At 39.7% G+C, this 13,771-nt stretch overlaps 1 long non-coding RNA gene across 1 annotated transcript in view; it reads left to right on the top strand.

The window, feature by feature from the left end:
- LOC126413338 (uncharacterized) overlaps positions 1 to 13,771 on the top strand; it is a 1,775,741-nt gene that overhangs the window by 500,048 nt on the left and 1,261,922 nt on the right. The gene's annotated exons all lie outside the window — the stretch shown is intronic.

Here is a 13,771-nt window from a genome sequence, read left to right as displayed (position 1 = left end):
GTTAGAACGGTGTGGTTTTTGTATACGGTACATAGTTCGGAGTAGGTGATCAATATTGAAATCAGTTCACCCAGTAAAACTCGTCTTTCTACAGTCACTGGTATTGTGTTACTCCATGATACGTTAGGTCACTGTAAGAGGCACACCTACACAGAATTTTATCCTGGCAGTCCGTGTTGTGCCTCGTAAACTGCAACGTTAATAGACGTGTCTTTCCACTACTGTACTGTCGCAGCGTTTACGATGTTAAATGTGAAAGTAATCCAGCACACACAGCATTTAATGCATTTGGTCCACTATTTTGAAAGGCCACCATAGAACACTTTATATGCCCACAGTTATAAAGTCGCTATTCATACCTGTTCACCTGTCAACAACCAACATACTGTACTCTACTCCCCAAACCAACCAACCAAGCAACATACTGTAGCTTCCGTCCTCTCACTGTTATGTCAAAACTCGCTACTTACCGATTCGCATCTACACTCTAACACAAATGAAAAATTATCATGATTAAATATTGTTATACGTTTTCTGTTTAGACAGACACAAATGATTTTAAGCTTAACAAAAAAATATTACATAAGAAACAATAAATACAGGAAAATAATATCCATTCAGTCTGTCTGTCGCAGAGGGTACTAAAGGCATGTTTTATATTACAGACAAATATGATTATATGAATTAAGCTTAGCAAAAATGTTAGATAAAAATAGTAAATACAGAAAAAAATCCTTTCATCCTGTGTGACACAGAGGATAAAAAGGTACGTTTTACGTTATAGACAAATACTATTATACGAATTCAACATAAAGGTGAGTAGATAGATTTATTGTACTAACTTCACGCACTGAGCTGGTATTCACAAAAGCTTTAGATTACTCGTCTACCTGTTGCAAATAATAGTTCGTTTCTAAATGCGTCACCGACGTACTGATATTGTGAGCGCAAAGAACTGGTCATGAATTCCTGCTGTTTGATGTCGAGGAAATGAATGCTGTATTCAGTTACCAGAAGTTCTCAAGCGGTATCGAATATTCTGCCGTCTTTCGGGAGTGCATCTGGAATATTGTCAATTCTTTCTCCGGTATTTCGGGTGTCAGCTTCACAGCCGTTATCAGTGTGAGTCGCTTGTATGAGTTTGAAGTCACTCTCTGACTATGTTCGTTTACCGAAGAATGTTGTGTAAAGTGACTGAAGAATCTTGCGTGTGATTTGATTCACCTTGAGAATGGACGCGAGATTTTCAGCCGAAAATCGGAACAAGACTTAATAATGTCCCGGATGCACTTCCGAGAAACGATGGAACAATGGATCACCTGTTTCATTCATATAAGCCTTTCCTGCTCCTCGTCAACCATGCATCGAAAAAGCTCTTCTCCTTCGAATGAATTTAGATATTCCCGTACCAAAAGCCTTACACCTGAAGGTGTACGTTGAAATCCTTGCTAAGCAACTACATCAAAAGCATTTTTATCTTTCTGTTGGCAACCTACCTATTTGTACTCTTTACAAGCATTCTCTTTCTTTTGTGATATTCAATTTTTGTACTTCATTGGTCATTTTATTTCTATAAGACACTGATTGGTCTCCTCTCGCCCTTTGTATCTTGTATTATTACATCGGTCAGTTGAAGTATCTGACGGATTACAAGATGAATATTCGTCTTTACTGTTCCTTTGCTATTGCGGTACACCCAAGATTATTTATTTTCTTCATTCTTATAGTTCACACCTATCAATCTACAACAGTTCTCAGAACATGTTCCATTCCATAATACAATGATTCACTTCCTGAAATGTGATGTTTACCCTTTTTCGTGTGAAAGAATGTGCCACCAGTTCATTAAGATGGAGCCTAGGCCACGTAGAACTCACTTTCATTAATTCGGTGTGTCCGAAGAAATACCGCCAATCATCAGCAAAGCGATCGATGATAATGCTACTAGCGCTCGCTATGTCTTCTGCAACCATGCTATCGTGTCGTCTGATAAGGGAATAACAAACACTGCAATGCCAGCATTCGAGCTGCACAACAAAAGTATGGTCCCCGTGAAAATGACAGTCGATAGGTCTTTGTCTAGGTGGTCGTTTATATGATCCTCGTGATACCTGTTTCAATCTAAACTTCGTCGAACCCGCTTTTTCCAAGGCAGTTTATTTTAGTACCGTCGGTTATGATGTAGTTGAGGTACTCATGTGGGATTCGCTACATAGCGACCTAATCAGAATCCCATTGCTCGGAAGCTCATGTGGTGATGTACCTAGCATGCTATTTGCTCCACGACAGGAGCGCAATCTCACAGCAGGGCATCTATCTACAATTCAATTGCTCATCAGTGACCACGTACTCACTGAATAATACAGAAATCTTTATTATACGTTTCACCACATGATTTGTTAATTATTTAAAGAAATGAACTGAGACGATATCGAAGACAAAATATTTGTTTTGTTTACGCTAAGCGAGCTGTTGCAATATCATCATAATTTATGTGAATTATGTGATACAAAGACTCAGATTTGATTTCGCAGTGTTGGGTATTCTATTCAAAGATGTTCCGGCTCGTTTTAAATCTCATACAAAGACTTATGTGATCGAAATTCCTAAATGAATATGCGATGCGACATGCTTCAATAGAATTCTGTAAACCTTATCATTTCACCTCTGATGCAAATTTGTAATGATTTGGGTAGATTTAGGTTTACTGAAGGGATATACAATCATAAGGACGTTTGTGTAACCAATTAAAATTACTGCGTAAAAATTTATGGTAAAATTACTTACTGTCCATGGAGATATAGTGATTGCACTCATACATTGTTTTCACTCATTCTTTATGTCTTTCTCACGCCATAGTCATATAAGAATTTCACAATCCCGTAGTCGGTTTCGGCCAGTCAGTGGTCTTTTTCTGACTGCAAAGGATAGAGACGAGGCAAGGTAACATACCAGGATGATCAAAAAGTTTCCGTACGAAATCATTACAGTCCAGAATGGGTATGCCAGACAGGCAAAATCGCAGTGTGCATCTAGGCGACCATCCCACCGATGCATCACACTGAAGGTATCAGTCTGATAAAACAACTTGTCATGCTGCATGCAGAAATCCTGTTGCATATCCTCATCTGGCAGGAATCCTGGTACTCTCAAGGCCTTCTTTAAGGGATCGAAGGCGTCATAGTAGCGTGGGGAGAGACCAATTCTGTAGTGCAGTGGTATGCAATGGAGGTATTGACACAAATAATTTATTCAGAATGGCGCTAGGTGTTCCAACTTCCACCCCCCCCCCCCCCCTTTATGACATCAGAGCGCCCTCCACTCCCGGAAATGGGGTGAAATTTTGGCGGGAAATTGCACTACCTCCACTAATCTAATTTCCACACCTCTCCCTCGTCTCCAATGATGTCAGTCCACCCCCCTCCCCCACCCTTTACGACGACAGAGTAGGAAATGCTGGGAAATGGTCAGTATGTGTCCAGAAACCAAAGAGGAAGTTAGGTTCACAAACTTTAATTAGGAAACGGTAATTCTGCGCTGTAAAGAAAGGCAGTGTATGTAATTTAATTATTTATTTATAGAGTAAGTGGACTATCTCCACTAAACTAACTCAGTTGAGACCATGCTCACTGGCAGCCGCTGCAGACTCAGGATGACATTGTGTTATCTTTGTGCACAATGTGTAATCGCATTTAGGAAAGATTTTTGAGTGAACTCTATCGTCAGATTCATGTGGACTAGGGAATACAGCAATGTGTCAACTTTTACGAAACAGGTATAGTGAACATACCTCATGTGATACTTAATCCAATGAACGACAGACTATAGAAGTTTCTAGCGCTATAGATATGAAGATATCAACAATGAGAAGCCTCAAAGAGCAGTTTTGACTAGTCAAACACATTAGTTGAAGGTTTGCAGAGAAATTGTCTTGGAAAAATTTAACAAGAAATAACACTCGTTGGACACATGATACTAAATATGACGAACAAAAATACGCACAGAAGGCCATATTTAAGTGGTCAAAATTTCCGGCAGGCATAAGTATGAGGGAAGAACAAGGGTATCCGGAGTGAAAAGCATCAAAGAGTAGCTCTGACCAGCCTAATATTCTTCCTGCATGAGCCTAATTTTACTTAGCTGAGGGCCCCGTTCAAACAGTGCTGGCACATCCAGAACGTTTGAAAGTTCACCACTGTTTACCTTTCAGTTCTTCATCCATGACAACTAGTCAGGTATTTCGCTATTACGGGGGGGGGGGGGGGTAGAGCAGACTTGCCCTTTGTCCATATGTAACTGATTTCAAACAGAAACCTCTTCTTTGACTGTGAGGTGGTGGATCAATGGCATCACATTTTCTTGCTGCGACTGTAGTGAGATAAGATTTTACAAGTGTATCACTCTCCGTGCGGCAGATTCGAGAATTTCAGAAGCCTGTTGTTCGACTGTGGGGTATACTGCCATACTCCGCATTTCCCGTCTATATTTGGTTGAGAGAACACCAATTATGATACGTGTTAAGAAACTTCCTGGCAGATTAAAACTGTGTGCCCGACTGAGACTCGAACTCGGGACCTTTGCCTTTCGCGTGCAAGTGCTCTACCAACTGAGCTACCGAAGCACGACTCACGCCCGGTACTCACAGCTTCACTTCTGCCAGTACCTCGTCTCCTACCTTCCAAACTTTACAGAAACTCTCCTGCGAACCTTGCAGAACTAGCACACCTGAAAGAAAGGATATTGCGGAGACATGGATTAGCCACAGCCTGGGGGATGTTTCCAGAATGAGATTTTCACTCTGCAGCGGAGTGTGCGCTGATATGAAACTTCCTGGCAGATTAAAACTGTGTGCCCGACCGAGACTCGAACTCCGGACCTTTGCCTTTCGCGGGCAAGTGCTCTACCAACTGAGCTACCGAAGCACGACTCACGCCCGGTACTCACAGCTTCACTTCTGCCAGTACCTCGTCTCCTACCTTCCAAACTTTACAGAAGCTCCCCTGCGAACCTTGCAGAACTAGCACACCTGAAAGAAAGGATATTGCGGAGACATGGCTTAGCCACAGCCAGAGAAGTGAAATGGGAAGAAGACAAGGATATCTGGTGAGATGAGCATAGAGTAATATCAACAGTAGCAGTAAATGGTATAACGCGTGTACGATTCGTTACGAAAAGGGAGGTAGGCAGAAAGTGTGTTACTGTGAACAGTTCAGTGATACGGTTGTCCTTATCAGAATCGACAGCAAGCCTACACGAAAACCAACAGATCAGGTATAATACCGTCGTCTCAAGCTGATGATGAAAAGATAGAGAAAGTATATGAAGGTATTGAAAGGTTAATACAATACTTAAAGGCAGATGAAAATCTACTAGTAATGGGGGACTGGAAACCAGGTGTAGGGGAAGGAGTAGAAGAAAAGGATACAGAAAAATATGGGCTTGGGTCAAGAAATGAGAGAGGAGAAAGACTAATTGAGCACTGTAATAAATTTCAGGTAGTAACATCGAATACTCTATTCAAGAATCATAAGAGGAGGATGTATACTTGGAAAAGATCGGAAGATACGGGAAAATTTCGGTTGTATTACATCATAGTCAGCCAGAGACTCCGAAACCGGAACCAAGGGACAGATTTAGACTCAGATCTCAGTGTAATAGTGATGAGGACTAGGCTGAAGTCTAAGACATTAACAAGAAAACTTAATACGTAGAGAAGTGGGGTCTGGAAGTACTAAGGAATGAAGAGATACGCTTGAAGTTCTGTAAGGCCGTAGATAGAGCATAACGAAATATCTCAGTTGGCCGTACGGTTGAAGAGGAATAGACATCACTAAAAAGGGCAATCACAGAAGTGGGAAAAGAACATAGGTACAAAGAAGGTAACTGCGAACAAACCATGGGTAACAGAAGAAATAATCGAGTTGATCGATGAAAGAAGGAAGTACAAAACTGCTGAGAGAAATTCAGGAATACAGAAATACAAGTGGCTGAAGAATAAAGCAAATGGTTTGTGCAGGGAAGCTAATACGAAATGGCTGGATGAAAAACGTGAAGAAATCTAAAAAGAAATGATTGTCGGAAGGACTGACTCAAGATATAACAAAGGCAATATAATTTTCGGTGAAATTAGATGCAAGATTGCTAACATTAAGAGTGCAAAGGGAGGTCCGCAGTTAAATGCAGAGGAGACAGCGGATAGGTGGAAAAAGTACATTGAAGACCTCTACGAGGGGCAAGATTCGCCTGATACGATAGAAGAAGAAACAGGAGTCGATTTAGAAGAAGTAGAGGATCCAGTACCAGAATCAGAATTTGAGAGAGGTTTGGAGGATTTGGAGCACTTAAGATCAAATAAGACAGAAGGGACAGATAACATCCCATCAGAATTTCTAAAATCATTGGAGGAAGTGGCAACAAAACGACTATTCACTCTGTTGTGTAGAATGTATGAGTCTGGCGAAATACCATCTGACTTTCGGAAAAATATCATCCTCACAACTCCGAAGATTGCGAAAGCTGACAAGTGCGTGAATTATCGCACAATCGACTTAACAGCTCATGCGTCCAAATTGCTGACGAAAATAATATACAAGAGAATGAAAAAGAAAATTGAGCTTGTGTTAGATTTCGATCACTTTGGATTTAGGAGAGGTAAAGGCACCAGAGAGGCAATCATGGCTTTGCAGTTGATAATGAAAGCAAGAGTAAAGAAAATCCGACACATTTATTGGATTTGTCGGCCTGGTAAATGCGTCCGACGGTGTAAAATGGTGCAAGATGTTCAAAATTCTGAGAAAAATGGGGGTAAGCTGTAGGGAGAGATGGCTAATATACAGTATCTATTAGAGCCAAGAGCGAATAATAAGAGTGGACATCCAAGAACGAAGTGCTCGGATTAAAAAGCGTGTAAGTCCGGGATGTGATCTCTCTCCCCCCCCCCCTCCCCCCTCTTCTGTTCAGTCTGTACATCGAGGACGCAATGATTAAAATAAAAGAAAGGCTGAGGTGTGGCGTTAAAATTCAAGGTGAAAGGATGTCAATGGTAAGATTCGCTGATGACATTGCTATCTTGGGTGATAGTGAAGAAAAATTACAGGATGCGTTGAACGGAATGAGCATATTAATGAATACAGAATATTGACTGAATGTAAATCAAAGAAAGACGAAAGTAATGAGAAGTAGCAGAAATGAGAACAGCGACCAACTTCGCATCAAGGTTAGTGAGGAATTCTGCCACATAGACAGCAAAATAACCACGGACGGATCCAGGAGGACATCAAAAGCAGACTAGCAAATGTACGATTTTTTAGGACAACATTGTGTTTTAACACTTCTACTTAATTATTATCTACTCGTCGGTAAGGTAATCCTCAAAACTTCGAAGACTTATCAAAAGTCCATGTCATCTTAGTTATCTACAATCGTAAGTAGAAGGTTAAAACGAAATTTTTCTCCACATAACTGAAATATTCGTAGATTACCTGGATCTTCATGAAGTGTGTGGTTTAGAGTGCAAGTGGTCGGTTCCAGTTTTTAAACATTTATTCTTCCGTTCCTAACAGCTGATTAAATCCATCTAGACACGATGCCAAGAGGCCGAGTAGTGCAGTATGTCTTCGTAAAACAACTGACTGGTTCACAAACCAAGAAACATACTTTTTCACAACTTTAAATCATAGTGAAATAATATTCAAGTAACTAACACAGGTTACACTTCGAGACAGCAGCTCAAAACTGCCCGTCCCAGAAGCCTCGCTGCTTCCCTATTTATATATTCTAAATAATGGAAGGTCACTTGGACCATTATTACTTAATAATGACAACATATTTTTAATCGTATTTGCAATTAAAAGTTCCAAAGCTAAGATATTCTGGTTACACAGAATATTACGTCTAAAATTACAGAATTGAATAATATGTGAAATTTATAAAGTAAAAATGTTTTTAAATGTGAAAGTTCCATCTAAGTACAATAATAAACTTCACAAAATTATTAATACACGCTAATTACACGACGACTTACATTATTAACAATAATTGAAGCTAAGAGGGTAAAACGAAACAGGTTTTGATTGACAGAATTTGTAACAGATGCCTAGAATTTTATAATTAGGCATATATCTGGTTACAACAATACGAGATTAATTAATAAAGTCATTAAGACGGAATGTTCTTTACTGCTTTCATCCTAAATTTACGTTTTACAATATGTGCCTTCATTTGCAAGCGACGGAATATCTTCTTGAATGAGTAAACTACATTCGTAAAACTCCAATTATTTGAATAATTAAGGTTGGTGATTAATACCATATATTTTATTTCTACAATTTTCACTAATTCAAGTCTTTCCCATTACTACAATGAATGTCACAGTTTGTTAAAATACATCGTCGTTTGTTTTATTTTATAATTGAGTCTGCTAATTAGTCTTCAATTTAGTGTCATGTTTATGAAATTCACGGATCACCATAATTCTAATCATTTTAAAGTCAGGTATTGTACTACACGATGTCAGGGAATCGAAGTTTTCATTAAGTCTTTGTATATTTGGTATATTACAGTGTGGCGGTGAAACATGGACTGTGGGAAAACCGGAACAGAAGAGAATCGAAGCATTTGAGATGTAGTGCTACAAACGAATGTTGAAAATTAAGTTAACTGATGAGGTAAGGGATGAGGAGGTTCTACGCAGTGCCGGAGAGGAAAGGAATATGTGGAAAACTCTGACAGCTAGAAGAGACAGGGTGATAGGACGTTTGTTAAGACATAAGGGATTAACTTCCATGATACTAGAGGAAGCTGTAGAGAGCAAAAACCGTAGAAGAAGACAGAATTGGGAATACATTCATCAAATAACTGAGGACATAGGTTGCAAGCGCTACTCTGAGATGAAGAGGTTGGCATAGGGGAGTAAGGCGTGACAGGCCGCATCAAACTAGTTGCAAGACGGATGACTAAAAAAAAATCTGTAGCATCTGTCAAGTAACTTTCTACATTACGTTTCATTTCGAGGCATCAGTCTTCTGACTGGTTTGCAGCAGCCCGCCACGAATTCCTTTTTTGTGGCAAACTCTGCATCTCAAGGTATCAGGGTGGCAATCACATCGTGGCAAACTCTGCATCTCAGGGTGTCAGGGTGGCAATCACATCGTATGCCCTCAATTATTTGTTGCATATATTCCAGCTCCCTCTAGTACCATAAACTATTTTTTGCCTGCTGCCTTCAACATGTCCTGTCATCCTGTTCCTTCTGCCTATTAGTGTTCTCATGTTCTTTCTTTATCGATTCTGCAGATAGTGTCGTCTTTCCTTGTCAAACCATCTTTACGTCAACAACCTTCCACAGCACTACATCACAAACGCTTTGAATCTCTTCTTTTCAGATTTTCCAAGAGTACGTGATTAACTACCATACAACCTTTTAGTCGAAACGTACTTTCACAGAAAGTTCTTCTTCCTCATTTTGAGCTCTATGATCTTCATAGATGTCTTTCGACCAGGAATACATTCTTTGCAAGAGGTAATCTGTTTTTGACGTCCTCCTTGCTCTGTCCACCAGACGTTATCCTTCTTCCGGGATAGCAGAATCTCTTACTCCACAAATTTTTAAGTTAATTTCATCGTTACTCTCATACCGCTCCTTGTTACCTTCCTCTTCGGTTTATATATACAAATTATTTACTAAACTGTTCATTCCATTTAACAGGTACTGTATTTCATTACTTTCATTGACGATAGCAACGTCATCCGTGAATCTTTTCGTAGATATCCTATCAATGCGAATTTCAGTCTCGATCTTAAAGCAATCTTTTTTAACCGTCACGCATAGAGTGGAGAGTGACTGACAAAGTCTGCATCCCTGTCTTACACCCTCTTTAACCAGAGCACTTCTTTCTTGATCTTCCATTCTTATCGCTCCCATTTGATTCTCGTACATATTGGATATTTCCAGCCTTTTCCTACAGTCATGCCATTTTTCTCAGAATTTCAACTATCTTCCCCCATTTTACATTGTCGAAGGTGTTTCTAAATCGACAAATCCTATGAAGGTTGTAAGTAGGCTGTTTAGGTTTTTTTATTGGTAATGCCACCTCTGTATGAAAATCACTGGCTGTGCTGTGGGCAGTCTGTGTCCGCTTTGCATTGTTGTAATACTCGCCATTGTAGTGTTAGGCAGCTGGCTGTGAACAGCGCGTAGCGTTGCGCAGTTGGAGGTGAGCCGCCAGCAGTGGTGGATGTGGGGAGAGAGATGGCGGAGTTTTGAAATTTGTCATGAACTGCTATATTTATATATGATGATATCAAGGTAAATACATTGTTTGTTCTCTATTAATATCTTTCATTTGCTAACTATCCCTATCAGTAGTTAGTGCCTTCCATAGTTTGAATCTTTTATTTAGCTGGCAGTAGTGGCGCTCGCTGTATTGCAGTAGCCCGAGCAGCGAAGATTTTTGTGAGGTAAGTGATTTGTGAGAGGTATAGTTTAATGTTAGTCAGGGCCATTCTTTTGTAGGGAATTTTGAAAGTCAGATTGCGTTGCGCTAACAAAATATTGTGTGTCAGTTTAAGCACAGTCATTTGTATAATTCTTCAAAGGGGACGTTTCATATGTCGACCCTTAGCCAAGGATACCTCACTGGAATCTTCTGATATTTTCTTGTAGTTTGTGTAATTAGTGTAGCTATTGTTTATTGCTAGCGCGTAATTGTAGAGAAAATCTCCTTTGTAGTTGCAGTCTTTCATTGTTGTACAGTAAAACAGTTGTGGCATGCATGTAGATTTGCACCAAGTATTTCGCAGCTGCAATTAACTAGATATTAATTTCAGTGTTATGTTAATGTGTTCTCTTATTTTTGATCTTCAAATTGTGTTTTTCTGTGTTGTCGTGTGAAATACTGTGACAATAATGGCGTGTGAAAAACGTAATACTAGGCTCCAAAGTAAACTGAGAAATGACAGTGAAAATGAAAGCAGTGTGTTAGCGCCACCGAGTAATGAATTAACTGATGTTCAAAGTAGTAATTTGGTAATTGTGCATAGGGAAATGGAGCGGGCTGCAAACAATGGTGTAGACAGTGAAACAGGTAGTGAACAGGGAAGCATTATCGATCGATCGGTCGGCAACAGCTCGCCTCAGGAATCCGAAATGACAGGACACAATTTCGCAAATACTGTAGATTCAGGTTTTGGGTCATCACCGTTTTCTCAAATAAGTCAAGACACATTTTCTGCTTGTCAAAATGTGAATGTTGCCGGTGCAAATGCACTGCCGAAAAGCGTAGAGAAACAGATTCCAGACACTAATGCATTATTATTGCAATTAATGCAACAAATGGAACAAAATCAGAGACAAATGGGACAAAATCTTAAAAAGTTAGACACAGTGGAACAAAATCTTAAAAAGTTAGACACAATGGAACAACATCAGAGACAAACACAGCAACAGTTAGACACAATGGAACAAAATCAGAGACAAACACAGCAAAAGCTTCAAAGGTTAGACACAGTGGAACAAAATCTTAAAAAGTTAGACTCATTGGAACAAACACTTGAACAAACACGTGAAGATTTAACTACTGAGTTACATAACATTGAATCGAAATGTCAAAAAGTCTGTAATGACGTAAAAACACAAATTTGTGAGCATTTTCAACCTATTTTTTCGCGGCATGAAAATGCATTACAGAATCACGAAGCAGCCATAAAAGAACTGCAAACCATTGTTCATGAAAATCATGAGACCTTGTGGGTAAAATTGACTCAGTTGCATCTACCGATTCGGTTACGCAACTTGCAAAAACTCAGGAAAACTTAAAGGACACAGTAGATTCGATTTCAACACAAATGGACACTCTGAAACTAGGTTCAGAAAAACACACTGAGGAAATGTGTTCACTATCGGAGAAAGTAGCCGAACTTTCGGATCAGGTCACTAACTTATCTACAAAGGTAGATGATGATCTGAATGACACAAGACCTGTAGCCTTCACTGACACAGAAGAGTATGAACAAATTAGAAAATTCAAACAGAATCAAAATCAAATCAATACACAGTACAAAAGAGAAATCCGGGAAGTACAAGATCAGCTGACACAGGTAATACAAGAATTACGTATTTCAGAGGATACTCGCACCCCAATACGGGAAGAGGGACACAGAAATACGGAACAGCCACAAAATAATAACACAGGGCATTTCGGAAGTTATGAAAGAAATTGGCAATGTGCACCGAATTTTGAGATGGAACGGCCGACACAACCTAACAATGACCGATATGCGACTCGGCGACATGATGATTTTGACTATAAGCTGTTCATTACTACACGTAAATTCAAAACATTTAAGAATTCTGGCAACGACATTCATCCACAAGCATGGCTCCATCAATTCTCGCATTGTTTTCCTCCCAACTGGTCGTTAGAACACAGATTAGAATTTATGTGTGGCTACTTAGAGAATGAACCAGCTGTAAGAATGCGATCGGTAATTCACGATTGTCACAGTGAAGGAGAATTTTACCATGCCTTCCTCTCAGCATATTGGTCTCAAGCTACACAAGACCGAGTAAAACATAGCATCATCATGATGAGACACTTTGAACAATCAGAATTTTCCAGTCTTGTCAAATATTTTGAAGACATGTTGCATAAGAATCAATATCTTTCAAACCCATACAGCCCCTCAGAACTCATCCGCATTTGCTTAATCAAATTACCTGAACATTTGTGACATATTATTTTGGCAGGACGTTGCAAAGACGACATTGAAGCTTTTCAGGGACTCTTACAAGAATTAGAAATTGACACAGACAGTCGGGGGATGCGAAAACAGGAAAACAATCACTACAGGTCACATCCGTCACAATTCCGTGACGACAGAAGCAATAACTGGACACGACAAGCCTATTCTTACAACGTAAATCGTGACCAAAACAGACACCACCCGTATGACAACCACTGGCAGAGTAATAGTTACAGAGAAAGATCGCATATCCGTAGTAAGGAATATGACAGAGACAATCATAGAAACAGACAATTTGGCAACCAGAACTATTATTATCACGGGAGACAGAATAACTTCAGACGGAACGGTCCACCGTGCAGTGATAATTCAGGGAGAAATTCTCCACCACGTGACCGACAAGAAAGAAATTATGAAATCTACCGACGTGACGACAGACGAGATAATCATAACGACAGACCTGAATTTCATCACAACTGGTGGGATTCAAACAGAGCAGGGCACTTGCAACAACGTGAATTTGTAGAAGCTAGGTCTCCTAATCCCAATAACAACGCGCGCCAACAAAGGGACAGACAATGACTCGCACCACAGGCAGCCGCTTGCGCCGGCTGGCTCAGAGAAAAATGACATAGACGCTAACCTTAAGAAAAATTCCAGTATTGTTTAACAACGTATACCGCATGATAATTGCGTTGAAGTTGAAACTCTGCGTACTAGGAAGAGTAAAGGCTTACACCACATTTCACATGTAAAACCGTTTATTGAAAGATAATCTACTTTTTAACTTTGTCTTTGCCATAAAACTTTTCACTTCACATTTCTAGTATGCTTTGTCAGACTTAAGAAACTGTTAACATGCAACAAGGTTTGAAGTTAAATATCCAGTCTAGAACCTAGGGAACATTTTTAAACAGAAATTACGAATGCATTGTTATAGTGAACAGACGACACAGTGTTGTATTTGTACATTCTTGCTTGTTAGTTGCACGATTACGTAACGACTATAAGGCTCACATACTTAGAACAT

Source organism: Schistocerca serialis, chromosome 1 (genome assembly GCF_023864345.2).
Source record: "Schistocerca serialis cubense isolate TAMUIC-IGC-003099 chromosome 1, iqSchSeri2.2, whole genome shotgun sequence".
Taxonomy (NCBI): domain Eukaryota; kingdom Metazoa; phylum Arthropoda; class Insecta; order Orthoptera; family Acrididae; genus Schistocerca; species Schistocerca serialis.
Note: the sequence above shows the minus strand (reverse complement) of the source record. Positions and strands in the feature narration are given on the sequence as shown.